An 18696-nucleotide genomic window follows, 5' to 3' on the forward strand; every position below is an offset into this window, starting at 1 on the left:
GAGGTTATTTCAGCAATTTCCAGAGAGGCCTTGCATACAGGTCAGCAAATTTCCTCTCCCTTTTCCTGGATGTAATATATTATTCATTTATTAACATTGAACTGTGGCCAACAGCACTATGACTTATGCCTTAGTTAAAGTCCATTATTTTGCAGCTGAAAAATCAACTCTCAGATGGGGTCAGTTGATTTTTAAGGGTCACAAAGCAAGTAAGTGGGAGAACTGTAGACCACAGCTAAATCCACTGTAGAAAAATGCAAAAAGTTTTATTTATAATTAAAGCTTTATAGTTTAACATATTACTAATACTAATAAAGTTATGTATCCTATTAACAACACATATAATTCATATATGTAACACGCAAAATATACATGTATTTATATATGTGTATATTTATATATGTACCCTATTAACATGTATAATTTATATATGTAATTTATAATTAATAATTATGTGTTTTATATGTATTGTGTATTAAACGATGACAATAGTGTTTAAGGGAACTTAGGATTGTTTTGTAATGGGGTATCCTTTACATACAAATAAAATACATTTAAGAAATATCATGTATATACTATACATTATTATCAGTGTATGACTTATTTTCTCCATAAGGCACATCATGTCCTCCTTGCTCTTAAAAACACTGGACAGAACTTCAGCGCTAAGCTTGGGGGACCCTTTAAACAGCAAAATCACTAACAAAAAGTATGAACATGTAAAAGCATGACACTAGATACACTGCCAAAAAGACATCGGTCTACAGAATGAGGGCTAAAACAAGAAGCAGAGCATCACCTTTGTTCAACCTCAGTGGGAACATGTTCACTGAGTGACTCACATCTTTTACATTCTGCCCATGTCCACGAATAATCACAAAATACAGCAACTACTGATCTTTGGGTTTACAAATGACAAATTAGGAAATCCATGAATAATGAACATTAAGTGAATGTATGTGTATTTATTTTTATAGACTGATGTCTGGGAATTTTGTTCAAGGAGGTGGCAAGAGCATTTTTGCAAAAGCGATTTATGGTGATTTCCTTTAGGATTTATGTTTTTAACAACAGTCTAGGAATAATTGAGCTAAAATAGATTTTTAAATTTATCATACTTGCTTGCTGACTTTGCTCTACAACATATGGGAATTTAGAATATACTAACTGGTAAAACTGCTCCATATTGAATGAAGAATAAAATACTGAAGTAAACCAAAATAAACCAGAACGATGCATTAGATGTTACAAGGCCTTATGAAGTCATAAATATAATTAATCCTACTCTTTGCACATTCACCCATTTTTTTAATGAGGGGGGAGGGGAATGGGTAAGGAATAAAGAAGAGAGCAAGTACAGAGGAAAAATGGATGAAAGATGGTAAAGATGATGGGAAAATAGATACATAGATACACAGGTCGATGGATAGGAATAGGGAAAACACCTGGATATTCACAAAGGCCAACAATAATCATTGCAAAAGCCCTAGAATAAAAGTTGTCCTTCATTCTTTCTCTTATTTTCCCACATTCAGTATCTGCCATGTTTTCATTTTTTTAATTTATTTATTCAAGAGAGAGTGAGAGAGCAAGAGCATAAGCAGGGGGAGGGGCAGAGAGAGAGAGGAGATTTTTAAGCAGACTCCATGATAAGCACCCAGAGCTGACAAGGGGCTGAATCTCATGACCCTGAGATCATGACTGGAGTCGAAATCAAGAGTCAGCCACTAAACCAACGGAGCCACCCAGGCATCCCTATGCTGTTTTTAAAAAGCAAGGAAGTAGCCATGAAGTTCATAAGCAAGGAACGTTTGGAAATCAGAAGATCTTCTTTACTAAGACAAATGCTAATATCAACTAAGATGTATTAACTGAAATATAACTTGCAAATTTCTCACCAATGTACAGTTCACAAACCATTCGGGCCAAATAACCTCATACCCGTCAAATGTATTATCTTTTTGTTGTTGTTTTTCAGCTGAGCAAGCAAGGCTCAGAGAGCTCAAGTTAATTTCCAAGTCACACTGCTAACAAGTAGGCGCACTAAAGACCACAGCTAATTCCATTCTATTAAAAGCAATACATTTTTAAAAAATAATTTAACACTTACTACTAATAAAATTACATAAAATAACATATTGCTTAAAGAGTGTTTTATGGGCAGCATGCTCTGATTAAATAATTTCTTATATTGTCCACTTAGTGTAGAGGCATTACTATTCCCATTTCACATTAGAGAAAATATACAAAGGACTTAATTTGCTCAACTTTGCACAACCATCAAGTGGTAGAACTTGAGTAATACTCCTGCTGATTATGCTTCAAAACTTATTAAATTTAACCTGCACTTTTTATAAAAATATGTGAAGATTGGGTCCACAGGATTTCCAAACACATAGCATATCTACTTTGTGTTTCTGAACCCTCCCTCTATGGTTACTTTTTCATAATTGACCATTTTATAAATCCTTAGTTCATATATACAGGTACGTGCAGATTTTCAAAAGCAAAATTTTTTTTTTAGTTTTCAGTGCAAATATTAATGTAAATAGTTTGCTAATCCTCCATCAGACCCATGAAATGGAACTAGAAAAATATGCATGAGATGTAAAACAGAAATGTCAGGATTTAAAAAATGTGCAACTAATCTCAGAATATTGCAGCATTTAAGTATCTAACAATTCAAATAAAATAAAGTGTGATCACATTTTTTCTAATTCTAGATATCTTTAATATATGTATTAGCTTTAACAAATTCTTTTCACTGATTATTTTCACCTATTTCATTTGCAAGTTAACACAAAGAATCACGGAAAAAAATAATACTGAAGGTAGATTAAGGAAAGCTAAAAAAAAATCTTTTAGGATTTTGAATTGTGACTTTTAAATATTCTAACTCCAGTAGTTAAGAACTATGAAGATATGGTAGGACACACTTCATGTATTTAATATTTCCTAAGAAAACAACCAAAGCAGATAACAGCTCAGTTGCCACAAGTTTCACTTGCATTTTAGACCATCTTGCTATTTGTTCTATATTTTACAGGCATTAAAAAGAGATAGCAAAATAAATTAATTATAGAAGACACCTGCAAGCCAATAGGTGTATAGGTCTGGAGTAAAACATTGCTCGGATTATAATGAGGGACATTTTGTAATTACACAGTGATTAACCACTATTTCTATTTTCTTGTCTGGTTGTCATAAACAGTCTTTTTGAAGTTGCATTAATGTGAACATTGAAAGAGAATACTGATGGCTCTTTTGAATATCCAGCATGTTTTGCTTGAGGATTATGCAAATCACTTCTAAAAGTCTCATTAAAAGATAATATTTAAGCTGAACACTAAAAATTCTCAGTTAAAATTCAGATCAGTGAAGCATGGAGTTAGGAGGTAGCACCTTACCGGTTTATTGTGCGCACTGCTACGCTATATAAATATTCTATTTGCATCGCATATTTTTTTATATATCAAGTATCTAGGACATCCTCGCTTCTTTTATTATGATATATGCATATATATTTTAGCATGTATGGAAGAATTATTCCATGCAAATTTGATGTCTATTTTGAGAGAAATTATAAAACTTTCAGTATAGAATCTGAATGCTCAATATAGCGAAGCATATTACAGCTATGAGTTTAAATGTGAGAGCTTTGGGAAAAAATTTGGAAAAAAAATCAGGATTCGGGAAAAGTTAGAGAAATAACGGAGTAGACCCCTTGCGAACCTAGTGTACTTTGTAGTGCCTTCTCACCTGTGTGTGAAACAAGCAGGCTACTAAGGTATTTTAAGATTTAATGGTATTCCTTTCCTGTCTTGCTCCATTACATGCCTCTAGTAAATGGCTTTGTCAAATTTTGTTACAAATTGAAGAGCAACTCAGATGTATTGATTAACAATTTAAAATACATCTTAGATAATTTAAGAGGAACCTAGAAATCGATCAATCATAATAATATTAAGAAATGCCAAAATTAAACTTATGGAGGATAACTTTGGGTCTTTGTATACTTCTCCACAGAACAAAAAATTTCCTTTGACACAGAAAAGAAATCAAATTTCACTAACTGTGGCATGGATTATAATTCATAAAGAAAGCAGTAGTCCTCAAAAGGCAAATAAGCTGAGAAAGAATTTAGGTGATCAAAACAAAAATCCACTCTCACTCAACGCTAGCAGTATTTGTTCTCTATTCACATTTGTTTACAGAGAATTGACTTACTTCATAAATATAAAATTATGTTCAAGCAAAAAATACCTACATATACATAAACAAATAGCCTCGGAAACACTGACGATTGTTTACAGCAATATCTTTGAACTGAGTAGCGGATCAAAGGGTGCTGTGTCTTCGTGGCAATAGATTTCTGGTCTTAATCTTGTTTCTAAAGCAGACAATATTAACTTTGTAATGCGAATAATTAGAAATGCATGAAGGGGCAGCCAAGCTGACCGTGTTCACATTTCATTCTTTTGTGAAGGTCTATCTATATTGTTTATCAAAAATGACTTTCCCTCTTTGGAACTTTTCAATGATGAGCTATATACTTCCCCTACAGTACACTACAGCTATGATTTATTTTGAAGGGATTCTCATTAAATTGTACACTGCTGTATTGAAATCCATGATTACATTGAAAACGCTGACACAAATATTTTCGTATTACCCTTTAAGTTGGTTGATTTTCTGTGAATATTAAATCAAGGACAAGAGCATGCTCTTCTTTATCTGCATTGAGATGAGGATGCTGCATATATTATTGTGTCCTGCATGTATATATATATAAATAATATATACTTTATAAGTATATATAAATATACTATATATAAAGTGTATTGTATATACATTGGGGGAAGAAATGTTCTATAGAAATGTCTAATAAAACTACTATATTTACACTGTAATAAAATATATTTATATTATAGGTAGACTTAAGAATTACTTATAGTCGTAAATATCTCTATACATAAATATATCTGTACAAGCTCAGTAAGGTCTTTGTAAATTGAACATAATTAAGCTAATATTTAAAATCTATTTTATGTCAAATTTTAATGGCATATAGCTAAGGATGTGTCTTAATAACCTAACTCTTAAATGTCTTTAAATGTCTTTAGAAAATATACTGAAACAATTCATATCTGTATTTTGCCTACATGTAAGTTGATATTCAATTCCCATGGATTCAAGGCACCTGGGTGGCTCCGTCAGTTAAGCATCTGCCTTCAGCTCAGGTCATGATCTCCAGATCCTGGGATCAAGCCCTGTGTTGGGCTCCATGCTCAGAGGGGAATCTGCTTCTCCCTCTCCTTCTGCCCCCTTCTCCCACTTGTGCTCTCTCTCAGTCTCTTGCTCACTCTATCGCTCAAATAAAATCGTAAAAGAAAATAATTCCCATAGGTTCATTAGAAATTGCTTTCAATTTTAAAATATATGCCTTCTTCAGAGAATTCAGTTACATTTTTAAATGTAATAGTGCAGTAGTTATTTTTTCAGATATTGCTTATGGCATGCTTGGGAAATGTATCTTTAGTAACAATGAATTTTAATGAGTTTTAGGCTGTTCGAAGAACATTTTACAAGTACAAACATATAAAATATGTAACTATAAAACATAATATGCTGTGATGTTTTATATACTGTTTTCTCTGTCTAATTGATCTTAAGTACCTGAAAAGGACATCTATGGTCCCTTTTTTGGGGAGTGGGAGGGTAGGGTAAGTTATACCACCTAAAATTGTGTGCCTTGAAAGTTTGCTTATTACATATAAGAGTGAATGGCTTAAAAAAAATTCTAGTGTGACAATACCATTCTTTACGATTGTGAGTGCCCTGGTCATTGGTCAACAATTGCAGGACTGGATGGGACTGTGTCTATAAATGCACAAGATGACTGCCTCGCTTGCCCAGTCATCACCTAGAATGACAGAAACAGGAAAAAAAAATCTGAAAAAGTTTCCATCTTCTCAAAGAAACTTAGGATTCTTACCATCTGACTTGACTCATGCTTTTCACTTTCTCAGTGGATTCTAGGAAAAGACTAAAGCCTGAAGAGGCTCCGCAGGCTCTGAGTTTTCCCAGTAATCATCCATCTGTGTCAAAATTAAATTACAACACCCTGATGAAAATGCTCTTGGATTCCATCTTCAAAAAACATTCTGGCAGAAAAATGCTTCCTGTTTTCTATGTTGTTCTATCAAAAGTACTTTTACTCTGCATTGATGTTATATGTATCTGATCAAATTTTCCTATTTGGCTTGGATGGAAGAAAAATTAGAGCTAAAGACAAGCTCCGGGTCTTAGCTAAAGCAAATGGAATTCTTGTTGTATGCTATTTCCTAATCTTTAGCTTTGTCACATAATCATTTTATTCATGTTGTACAAAAATTGGATGTAAATATTTTAGGGAATAAATCAGGATATATAAAAAAACAAAAATGCACACAGCCTATATACATTGCACAGTGGATTTGCCTGTAATGTTTGACAATAGCTGCTTGTGGTGCACAGACCAAAATGCATTATTGGATGTCTTTGGATAATGTACTTTGTGTGCATATTGTTAAATTAGATGGGCATCTTATCAAATAACAAAAGTATCATAAAACCACAAACTCAATACTATTTACAGTTAAATCCATAGCACCTAGAAAAGTGATGCTTCACAGGCTCTGAAGACTTACTGAGTAACAGAATTTTATCACTTTTGAGAATTATGAAATATATATATAATTTGATTATGAAATGCATCTACATTAGAACATCAGATTACAAAAAATAAATAAATAAAAAAAGAACATCAGATTACTTGTGTGGAGCATAGCTAGAGATGTAATGTTGCTTGAAAGCCTACATCCTAGGTGTCATCCTTATTGAGGAATTGAATAGATTTGGTTCTATCAGTCATTTACGAAATTAGGTCACAGATGCATGTAGAACAAGAAGCACAGCTCTGACACCACTCGTTGACCCTGTGTATACATCAGGGAGAGGGAGTGGTCAGAGGAAGTTCAGAGTAGTCACGCCCACATGTTGGCATAGTCTATGCAGAGGACTCTGTGGACCAGGGAAGTCATGTAGTTTGAGGAAGCTCCTCAAATGATTGTGACAAAGTTACCTCTAAAACAAAGTCATATTACAACTAAATTTGGCCTTACGGGAGCTCTCCAGTAGGTCTTATCTTCTATTTCATAAATAACTTTTATTACTTAACACTCCTGGTCTCATACAAACTGATATTCACATCAAATTAATATTTACCATCACCTCCTTCTCTGTACATGTATAGTACCAGTTATTTACCCATTCTAACATTTTATAAACATTGCTGGCTTTACTATTAGTTATGTAAGGAATAAACTGGTGGTATATGCCTAGCAGTCTTACACCATAAGATTCACACATAATTTCACTAAGCAATATTCCATTTTTCCCAACTTCTTGAAGTTTTTTTTTTTTTTTTTAGTTTCACATTTTTATTTAAATTCCAGTTATTTAACATACAGTGTAATATTAGTTTCAGGTATAGAATTTAGTAATTCATCACTTACATACAACACCCAGCACTCACACAAGTGCTGTCCTTAATTCCCATCGCCCATTTAACCATCCCCCACCCACCTCCCCTCCAGCAAGCCTCAGTCTATTCTCTATAGTTAAGAGTCTGTTTTATGGTTTCCCTCCTTTCCCCGGCCCCACCTTTATTTGTTGTGTTTCTTAAATCTTGAAGCTATTTTGACTTGCCAGCAATGTGTACTTCTAACATGCCATAGCTTCTAACGCTTAATACCAAACTTTTAAACTTCTGACATCATTTGAATGTAAAATAAAAATTTGAGGCTTTTCACTAACTCAAAGGGATATTTGTACCCCTTTGTTTATTGCAGCATTATTACAATAGCCAAACTATGGAGGCAGCCCAAGTGCTCATTGACAGATGAACAGATAAAGAAGAGTGGCATTTAGGGATCCCTGGGTGGCGCAGCGGTTTAGCGCCTGCCTTTGGCCCAGGGCGCGATCCTGGAGACCCGGGATCGAATCCCACGTCGGGCTCCCAGTGCATGGAGCCTGCTTCTCCCTCTGCCTGTGTCTCTGCCTCTCTCTCTCTCTCTCTCTCTCTCTGTGACTATAATAAATTAAAAAAAAAATGTGCTTTAAAAAAAAAAAAAAAGAGTGGCATTTATATATATATGTGTGTGTGTGTGTGTGTGTACACACACACACACACACATATATATAATGAAATACTATTTAGCCACCAAAAAGAATGGAATTTTGCCATTTGCAACAACATGGATGGAGCTAGAAAGTATAATGCTAACCAAAATAAGCCAGTCAGAGAAAGACAAATACTCTGATTTCACAAAACAAACACCAAAGAAGGGGGGCAGGGGGGACACAAACCAAGAAACAGACTCTTATTTACAGAGAATAAATTGATGGTTACCAGAGGAGAGGAGGGGGTACATGGATGGGTCAAATAGGTGATGGGAATTGTGGGCTGCACTTACATGATGAAAAAAATAAATAATAAAGACCTTAACACACACAAAAAAATTGAGGTTTTCATTTGTATTTTTCTAATTACAAATGAGGTTGAATATTTAATCATGTGTTGTGTCTTGGTCTTTTGGACTTCCACTTTGTATAGTTCTAATTTTTCACCATGTATAATTCTAATTTTTCATAATTATTCAACTAATTGTTTTGTTTTAAAATATTTTACTTTATTTATTCATCAGAGACGCAGAGAGAGAGGCAGAGACATAGAGGGAGAAGCAGGCTCCACACAAGGAGCCCAATTCAGGACTGGATCCCGGGATCACACTCTGAAGCAAAGGCAGATGTTCAACCACTGAGCCACCCAGATGTCCCTAATTATTTTCTTATTGTTTCTTATTTGAAATAATACATACAGAGTTTTGGGGTATTGAAAATATTCTCTTCCATTTTTTTAGCCTATTTTATTGTTACAGTATTTTCTGAAGAACAGAGCTCTCAATTTAAATGTAGAATTTGTCAGAATTTTCCCCTTTTTGATAACATTGTTTGTATATTTAACAGTCTTTCTTACCCCAGGCTCACAATTTGTTTAAAATTAATTATAAGTACTATTCTTGTTTAAAATCTGTTTAAAATTAATTGTTTAAAATTAATTTGTTTAAAATTAATTGTAAATACTATTGCTTTTCTACAATACTACTTCTATCACATAAAAAGTTTCCTGTGAATCTGGGTGGCTTAGTAGTTGAGTGTCTGCCTTTAGCTCAGGTTGTGATCTCAGGATCCTGAGAAGTCCCCACATCAGGCTCCCCACATGGAGCCTGCTTCTCTCTCTGCCTGTGTCTCTGCCTCTCTCTGTGTGTCTCTTATAAATAAATAAATAAAATCTTAAAAAAGAAAAAGTTTTCATATGTGTGACTCTGGGCTTTTTATTCTATTCCATTGGTTTTTCTACTTATTTCCTAATTTCTTAATTAATAAAGCTTTCAATTAATAAAGCTTTCTGGATACCTGGTAAGGAAAAAAAAATCTTCAAAGGCTGCTTTATATATTTTGGGATATTCTGTAGTATTTAGAAATACTTTTTTCAATTTATAAAATAAAATTAAACCAAAAAATAAATGATAAAAGAATATCTATGTGGTTGCATAGAATACTTAAATTGGGGAAAATTTTTAATTTTTTCTATATTGAATCTTTCACAAAGTGTTCTATCTTCACTATATGTAAGGGACATTTAATGTTTGTCAGTGCAGTTTTATATTTCTGTTGGAAAGGTTTTTACATATATTTGTTAAATATATTCCTAATCTCTTTATATTATTTCATAAATTATATTTTATTAGTTTTATTTCTAAGTATTTGTCATTGTGCATACACATGCCACTTTTTATGTACACTGATTTCACCAAGTCAGACTTTAATCCCTGTTAAACTGTTACTAGCATATTATTTCTTCCATTTACCTCATAAATTAAAATTTTAAATCTCCATAATTAACCTGTATGTATATTCTAGTTATTCCTACCAAATAAATGTCCAATTAATGTGTAATAATTTGTAAGTCATGAAACAAGGTAATAATAATGGGAATCTGAAAGTCATTTCCCATGTATTTGCACCATTTTTAAAAAGTTCTTATTCTAAACAACATGCTTTGGACTAACACATTTTTACTTAAGGTTTGCCAAATACCTGCCACAGTCCTTTAAGATTAATGGGATAACACTTAACAATGACTTTTTAAATATTCCGACTATTATTTTATTATGCCTTTGACAAATTTTACAAGTTCACATTTCAAGTAATAATGTAAATGCATTTCCAAGGATTATTTGTAACTTGGAATAACTTGCTTTAGGATATATTGCAGTTATATTTATATAACATATACCTAAAATATTTGCTAAAAGATTTGACCCTAGCACATTTTGTCACATTTCAAAATTCAGTATGTGGGCCTAGTTATTCACAGAATGAGAACCCAAATGAAAGGAATGATTTTCAGGTACAACATGATACTCTTCACTTTTTCTGCGAGTTGTAATCTTGTAGAAAGAAGAGTGAACTTTGGTGCTAATGTGGTCTGTTCTCAGAATTATTTCATGGTTGAATATAACACATAAAGATTTCTACACTAAAGCAAAAAACATTTTATAAAACTTACAATAATTTGGGTACTATAAGAAACATTTGTGACCCAAATTTTATGGAACACAGATGGATAAGGAGATATGTAAATACATAGATGGTTGACAAACAGATGGCTTTTAATTTTTCTTTTAAACACTGTCCCTGGTCGAAAGTGGTCTCCACTGATACATTTTCACCATCTTTTTGCATGAGTTTTAACATTTGGTGTCTTTAAAAAGTGGGGTAGCAGTAGAAGAGAGAAGGAAAGTTTGTAAATTTATAGCTAAGCACTATTTTCTTGTTTTTTAAATATTATTATATTACAATTAATCCAGGACAAATCTAGAATAAGGAATTGTGCCCAGACACTGCTTATTTCATATTTACTGCTCTTTTCAAAAGCAAACTTGAAGGGGGAGGTGGCGCCTGGGTGGCTCAATCAGTTAGGCATCCAACCCTTGGTTTGGCCCAGGTCAAAGATTCTGGGAGATAGCCCAGCATCAGCTTGGAGATTCTCTCTTTCCCTCTCCATCTGCCTCTCCCCCTGCTTATGTTCTCTCTCCCAAACATAAATAAATCTTGAAAAAAAAAAAAAAAGCAAACTTGTATCTTCAAGCACATTTATACATTTTTCTATAACTAAAATATAAATGGATTTAGCTTATTCATTTCAAAATCAGATGTATTGATACTGCCCACTAAGCTGAGATTTGTGAAAGTAAACAGTTTTGTTGTTAGCATGTAAAAATAAGACAGGTTTAAAAAGCTAACGTTACTTAATTCTGTAAAGTATGAAAGAGTTTAAACGGTTATGTCAGCATCATTAATGAACAATACACTAAAATTGTATAAATAGGTTTGACATTTAAATATTAAGTGAGGGATCCCTGGGTGGCACAGCAGTTTGGTGCCTGCCTTTGGCCCAGGGCGCGATCCTGGAGACCCAGGATCGAATCCCACATTGGGCTCCCGGTGCATGGAGCCTGCTTTTCCCTCTGCCTGTGTCTCTGCCTCTCTCTCTCTCTCTCTCTGTGACTATCATAAATAAAAACTAAAAAAAAAAAAAAAAAAAAAAAAAATTAAGTGAATTAAAATAAACAAATAAGTTATTTTAATATATTTTTTATCCTTTAAATTTCATTTACTCAGTTAATGAAGAGTGGCCATATCACCGTGTCAGGAAAAATCCTTTTGTTTTATGAAATCTTTCAGGCCTCCTGCATGAATCTTATCCTCCCATTAGCTCACATTTTATTATTGGAATTCCTCTAGTTTTCAAAATATTATCAAATGCTTTTCTACTTTATTTTATGCTTTTTGAATATTGTCCCCTCAATTTGTCATGAATATGATTATATTGTGTCTTGTAAATTCTAGGATGTAAGTTTATTCTTTTACCCTAACATATATGTTATGTATTGAATTTATGTGATTTGATTTATGATGGTCTTATTTAAGCTATTGCCATAGTATATATAATTATAGTCTGTGTAAATAAAACCATTGGTTTAAATTTACTAAATCACTGCTTAAAACATGTCCATTTATCATATGCACCATATATTCTCCTGAGACTGGCCATCTGGAATACAGATTAACATTGGGATTCTAGAATGGCAAAATATACTACTTAAATTTATTCACACTTTGAGTTTAGTAGTGTATAAGAAATGCAGAAGACAGGATTAGTGGACTAGAAAGCAAATCATTAGTAAAAAATCTGAACTGAATCACCAAGCTTATAAAAGGATAAGAAAGGAAAAAATAATAGAACTGTGTGGAACAAAGTGAAACAGACTTACACACATGTAGATAGAGGCCCAAGGGGAAAGAAAAAAGAAGGACCAGTAAGTTAGGAGATGATTGCCAGAGGGAGCAGGAGAGGGAATCCCAAGCAGACTCCATGGAGCCAACTTGGGGCTCAATCTCACAACCCTGAGATCACACACTGAGCTGAAACCAAGAGTCAGACACCCAGCCAACTGCATCACCCAGGCACCCCTATATTTATATTTTTGACTTGTAATTTTGAAGTACCCTCAAGTGTGAAGAGAACATATTTTCCTGCCGCAATGATGTTAGCGCCTTGGTGTGATTTACAGTGGTTAATAATGTCTCACATAATTTATGTAATTCTGCTAAGATGTAAATGTGGTTATATAGTTTACTTTGTCTTCTTGATATCTACCACAGGAGAACATACCTTGAGTAGCTGTTTCAGAAAAACAGATACAAGTGCAATGGACTTGACCAGACCTGCAGTTTGGATATAAGGATACTGAATTCCATCAGTATCCTCCAGACCTTAGATGAACACTGAGACCTACTTAGTCATAAACAAAAAAATAAAGGCCTTTATAATGTGATGAATTTAATTTTTAGCCCCCCCCCCAAAAAAAAATAAATAGAGATATTTGTTACAAGAGTTGGGATGTTACTCTTTTACCACAAACTATGTGCCATTGGCTTTGGGACCAAGCAGAGGGAAGTAATACAACCCTTATAAGAGGATGTAAATAGAGCAACACAGAGTATGAATATTTAGTCCAATTTATACCTATGGTAATCTAGTAGTGATAACCTGTACTTGTACACAAGAGAGTTGAGGCAAAATATTAATACTGGCAGTTGTGTGTATGGTATCTGTTACTTTTTAAAGGAATAGAAAGAGAAATGTACTAGCAGAGAACTGACTGGCACTCTAAGAATAATATGAAGTCAATAGACAGATCCCAGAAATCCTAGGATTTTCTGAGTTAGAAAATGAACTAGCTCTCACCAAGTAAAGCTCTGCCCATTAAATATCACCAACTCAGGAAAAAACCCGAATTTAGTGTCTGCCCTTACTTCATAGTCGTTTTTTTTTTTTTTTTTTAAGATTTTATTTATCCATGAGAGACACAAAGAGCGAGAGCGAGAGACAGCGAGAGCAAGAGAGAGAGAGAGAGGCAGAGACACAGGCAGAGGGAGAAGCAGGCTCCATGAAGGGAGCCTGAGGTGGGACTTGATCCCAAGACTTCAGGATCATGCCCTGGGCCAAAGGCAGGCACTAAACCACTGAGCCACCCAGGGATCCCCCCCATAGTCTTAGGACAGAAATCGCAGCAAGGCCCTGGTCATTAAGACTAATACTCTTTCATTGGACTAATGTGTCCTAGAAGACTACAGACATTGTCTCATGAAGCCTTTTATGTTGTCAAAGTTTTACTTAAATCTAGAGAGACAGAATAAATTGTGGGTTTAATTTTTGTCACATAAAATGAAAACAGTAAAATGAAGAGGTTACCTCAAAGTTTCTATGAAGTTAAATCAACCTAAACTCTACCAGCCTGCATTAAAAGACATGGAGGCTATTAAAAAATTCTTGCTTCTCCATGAAGAGGCCAGTTTTTTTTTTTTTTTTTTTTTTTTTGTAATGCAAAACCAATTTATTTCCTTGTACGACAATGAAGATTGGGATACTATTAAAAGTAAAGCAGTCTTCTGTCAAATAGAGATCCAGATTTTTTAAGTAGCTGCTTTTGGGAACTACTACGATGGAAGACTTGCTGTGTTGCCTTCGGATGTTCACCAAACTGTTCTGAGATGCCTTCCTTCGAAGTCAGCCTTTCTAATTCCTTCTGATAGCTATGCTGGTATTCCAGATATTTTATGTTCCTCTTCCGTTTACCCACGAACCTTTTCAGGAATTCTAAGAGATCAGTTTCATTCTTCTGAGAAGTCAAGTTCTGCAGGTCTTGCAGGAGCTTGTGTAACTCGTTTTCCAACTCCAGAGCCATCACTATAGCTTGCACGTTTGTTCCCCAGTACTCTTTGTCAAGCCTCTTAACCACTGGAAGGCAGACTTTACTCTTACGCTCCTTCAGGTATCTTATGAACTGCCTTGCATGTCCTTTCTTCACCTCAGCTTCGTCTTGGAAAAAGGGGACATAAACAGGTGCATCCGGGTCTTCATCAAAGTAACAGACCATAGATAAATAACCATCACTGACGTTCAGCTCATAAGATGCTATATAATTAATAGCAACCCCACAGGCCTCTGAGAGGGGTCCTTGAGCCTGAGCCTGAGCCCGAGCTGGAGCCGGAGGTGAAGCTGAAGCTGAAGCCGGAGCCGGAGCTGGATCCAGAGCCAGATAATAATTCAGTATAGATAAGTATGTCTGGTTACTGAGGTTATAAGGTAGTAATGAGATGAGAACTAGTCCTGGCTTCAATGGTATATAATCACATAAGACATAGTGAATTCTTCTAGTGTTACAACCGAGGAAGTATGTAATTTGAAAATTGCATCTTCTAAGCAGTCACTGCATCATAGCTATGCCTTTGTGAAGTGTAACATTTGACCCACCACAATCCAACTGAACAAAGTAATGGTAACATGCTTTGAGTGGTGCTTTTCCTTGCTTTGTTAACCATCACTACAATAGTCTACAGCACAACTTTTCTTTTAACAAAGCTAGAACAGTTTTGGCTTCTTAAACTTCATACTTGAGTAGGTTAAGCTGCCATACGTGTTCAGTGTGAATAGTGTTTAAGTTGAAAATATTGTAAAAAAATATTTTTTCAAAAATATTTAAAAAAATAAATAATAGTAGAACTGAAAAAAAAAAAAAACTGGCCCATGTCTCTGATGGAGAGACAAAGTCTGAAGCTTCTTTATCTAGCCCTGGGATTACAAGGCAAACTACCAGGCAGACCACCATCGTATCTCATTTCACAAGGGGCCCTGCCAAACGGAAGCCTGAGGAAGAGCCTGACAAAGCGAAATCGGATGACTCTCTTGAAGAAGAAAATGACCAGGAGGAAAAGAGACGGAGAGTTACATCCAGAGAACAAGGTACCAGAGCACTCCCTGCAGAAGAACCGGAGAGAGTACAACCTGGAATATACATGGATGAAGAGGAAGAAAGAGAGGAAAAAGAAGAAAAGAGGCTTAGGAGTCAAACCAAAGAACCAACGCCTAAACCAAAGTCTAAGGAGGAGCCAGACAGAGAAGGAAGAACTGGACTGCAGGGTGAAATGGATGGAGACGAGAAGGACGAAAAGAGACCCAGAAGTCAACCCAAAGATCTAGCTGCCAAGCGGAGACCTGAAGAGAAAGAACCTGAAAGAGTAAAACCAGAAGTTTCTGAGGAAAAAGATGAGGATTAAAAGGAAGAGAAGAGGCACAAAACTACATCCAAAGAACCAAATGAGAAAAAAATGGCTCGAACCAAAACAGTAGTGTCCTCCAAGACCCATCCTCTACGGTGTGTGCAGTGTGGACAGTACCTGGATGATGCCGAACTAAAGTATGAACAGCATCCTCCTGATGCAGTGGATGAGCCACAGTTGTTGACAAATGAGAAACTCTCCATCTTCGATGCTAATGAGTCTGGCTTTGAGAGTTATGAGGCTCTTCCCCAACACAAACTGACCTGCTTCAGTGTGTACTGTAAGCGTGGTCACCTGTGCCCGATCGACACTGGCCTCATTGAGAAGAATGTTGAACTCTTCTTTTCCGGTTATGCAAAACCAATATATGATGATGACCCATCTCTTGAAGGTGGTGTTAATGACAAAAATCTTGACCCCATAAATGAATGGTATATCACACTGGCTTTGATGGAGGTGAAAAGGCGCTCATTGGCTTCAGCACTTCTTTTGCCGAATACATTCTGATGGATCCCAACCCAGAGTATGTACCACTGTTTAGTGTGATGCAGGAGAAGGTCTACATAAGTAAGATTGTGGTTGAGTTCCTGCAGAGCAACCCAGACTCAACCTATGAGGACTTGATCAATAAAATTGAGACCACCGTTCCTCCTTCTGTGCTCAACCAGAATCGATTTACAGAGGATTCTCTCCTTCGACATGCCCAGTTTGTGGTAGAACAAGTAGAGAGTTATGATGAGGCTGGGGACAGTGATGAGCAGCCCATTTTTCTGACACCCTGCATGAGAGACCTGATCAAGTTGGCTGGGATCACCCTAGGAAAAAGGCGAGCTGAAAGACGTCAGACCATCAGGCATTCTGCCAAAGAGAAGGACAAAGTCCCCACTAAAGCCACCACTACCAAGATGGTGTACCAGATCTTTGACACTTTCTTCGCAGAGCAAATTGAAAAGGATGACAAAGAAGACAAGGAGAATGCCTTCAAAGGGCGGCGGTGTGGCGTCTCTGAGGTTTGTCAACAGCCCGAATGTGGACAGTGTAAAGCCTGTAAAGATATGGTTAGGTTTGGTGGTAGCAGACAGAGCAAACAGGCTTGCCAGGAGAGGAGGTGCCCCAATATGGCCATGAAGGAGGCAGATGATGATGAAGAAGTCGATGACAATATTCCAGAGATGCCATCACCCAAAAAAAATGCACCAGGGGAAGAAAAAGAAACAGAACAAGAATCAGATCTCTTGGGTTGGAGATGCTGTCAAGACTGATGGGAAGAAGGATTACTATAAGAAGGTTTGCATCGATTCAGAAACCCTGGAAGTGGGAGACTGTGTCTCTGTTATTCCAGATGACTCTTCAAAATCGCTGTATCTAGCAAGGGTCACTGCGCTGTGGGAAGACAGTAGCAACGGGCAGATGTTTCATGCCCACTGGTTCTGTGCTGGGACAGACACAGTCCTTGGAGCCACATCAGACCCCTTGGAGCTTTTCCTGGTAGATGAATGTGAGGACATGCAGCTGTCATACATCCACAGCAAGGTGAAGGTCGTCTATAAAGCTCCATCAGAAAACTGGGCCTTGGAGGGAGGCATGGATCCTGAGGCTCTGATAACAGAGGACGACGGAAAGACCTACCTCTATGATCAAGACTATGCGAGATTTGAGTCCCCTCCGAAAACCCAGCCAACGGAGGATAACAAGTACAAGTTCTGTGTAAGCTGTGCCCATCTGGCTGAAATGAGGCAAAAAGAAATTCCAAGGGTCCTGGAACAGCTTGAAGACCTGGACAACCGGGTTCTATACAGCTCAGCCACCAACAACGGCATCCAGTATCAAGTGGGCGATGGCATGTACCTCCTCCCCGAGGCCTTCACGTTCAACATCAAGCTGTCCAGTCTCGTGAAACGCCCACGGAAGGAGCCTGTGGATGAAGATCTATATCCAGAACACTACTGGAAATACTCTGATTACGTCAAAGGCAGTAACCTGGATGCCCCTGAGCCATATCGAATTGGCTGAATAAAAGAAATCTTCTGTACCAAGAAGAGTAATGGGAGGCCTAATGAAACCAACATCAAGATCAGAATCAATCAATAATAGAGAAATCTCAAAAATTTGAGGCCCGGTATAAGATGACATCACAAAATTGGCCCAGTGGGATTCCCTCCTTGGCATTTTTTAATGGGAGTATTCAATGCAGTTATGCTTCCCTGTTCCACTATTGTATACATTACGCATTTTAGCAGAAAACATAACTAGGGTTTGATTTCATAGATTTCTGGGTTAAGAAGATTCACTTCTTACTCTAATAAAAATCACTAGGAAGTTAATGAGGATACTGAAATTGATTTTAAGGCAGCAAAACACAGTCATTTTAAGCCATTATTGTAGTGGGGACATGTTATAAAAATGCCTGTGAGAACAGGTTTCCAAGCATGAGAAACACTAAGCCAAAGTCCTGACACAAAAAGGACACAAAAAGAAAGAAAATTAGTGAGAGATGAAGACGGGGAAGAAATGGACAATCAGTCTATGAAGTTTTATTAAGGTTTCTGATAAAATTTTAGATTTTGCCTAGGGAGAGGCAGAAAAATATGTGTTTTAAATACAATAACACAATATGACTCATTTAAGATTTGTTTATTTTTGTTATGATAACATATAGGCTTGGGAGCAGTTTTTAGATGCTATTTGAAACCACAAGACAGCAAAAATTCAGCAGTGGATAAGGAATTGATATGGTCCAAAGGCTGAACCCTGGGGCATTTCAGGCCAAGTAAGAGATAAGAAAAAAAATGCCCAGTAGTTTGAGATCAGGTTTACTGATATAGGAGGAAATTAAAAACATTAAGGATAATAGACAGTAATTGAAGAAGATGCTGTAAAGGGAAGGTAGTTAACTGAATC

At 36.1% G+C, this 18696-nt stretch overlaps 1 pseudogene; it reads left to right on the top strand.

Annotated features, from left to right (window-relative positions):
- The first annotated feature begins 15273 nt into the window (after window positions 1-15273).
- LOC140604489 (DNA (cytosine-5)-methyltransferase 1 pseudogene) lies at window positions 15274-17886 on the top strand (annotated as a pseudogene).
- Window positions 17887-18696: the final 810 nt, after the last annotated feature.

Source organism: Canis lupus, chromosome 15 (assembly GCF_048164855.1).
Source record: "Canis lupus baileyi chromosome 15, mCanLup2.hap1, whole genome shotgun sequence".
NCBI lineage: Eukaryota > Metazoa > Chordata > Mammalia > Carnivora > Canidae > Canis > Canis lupus.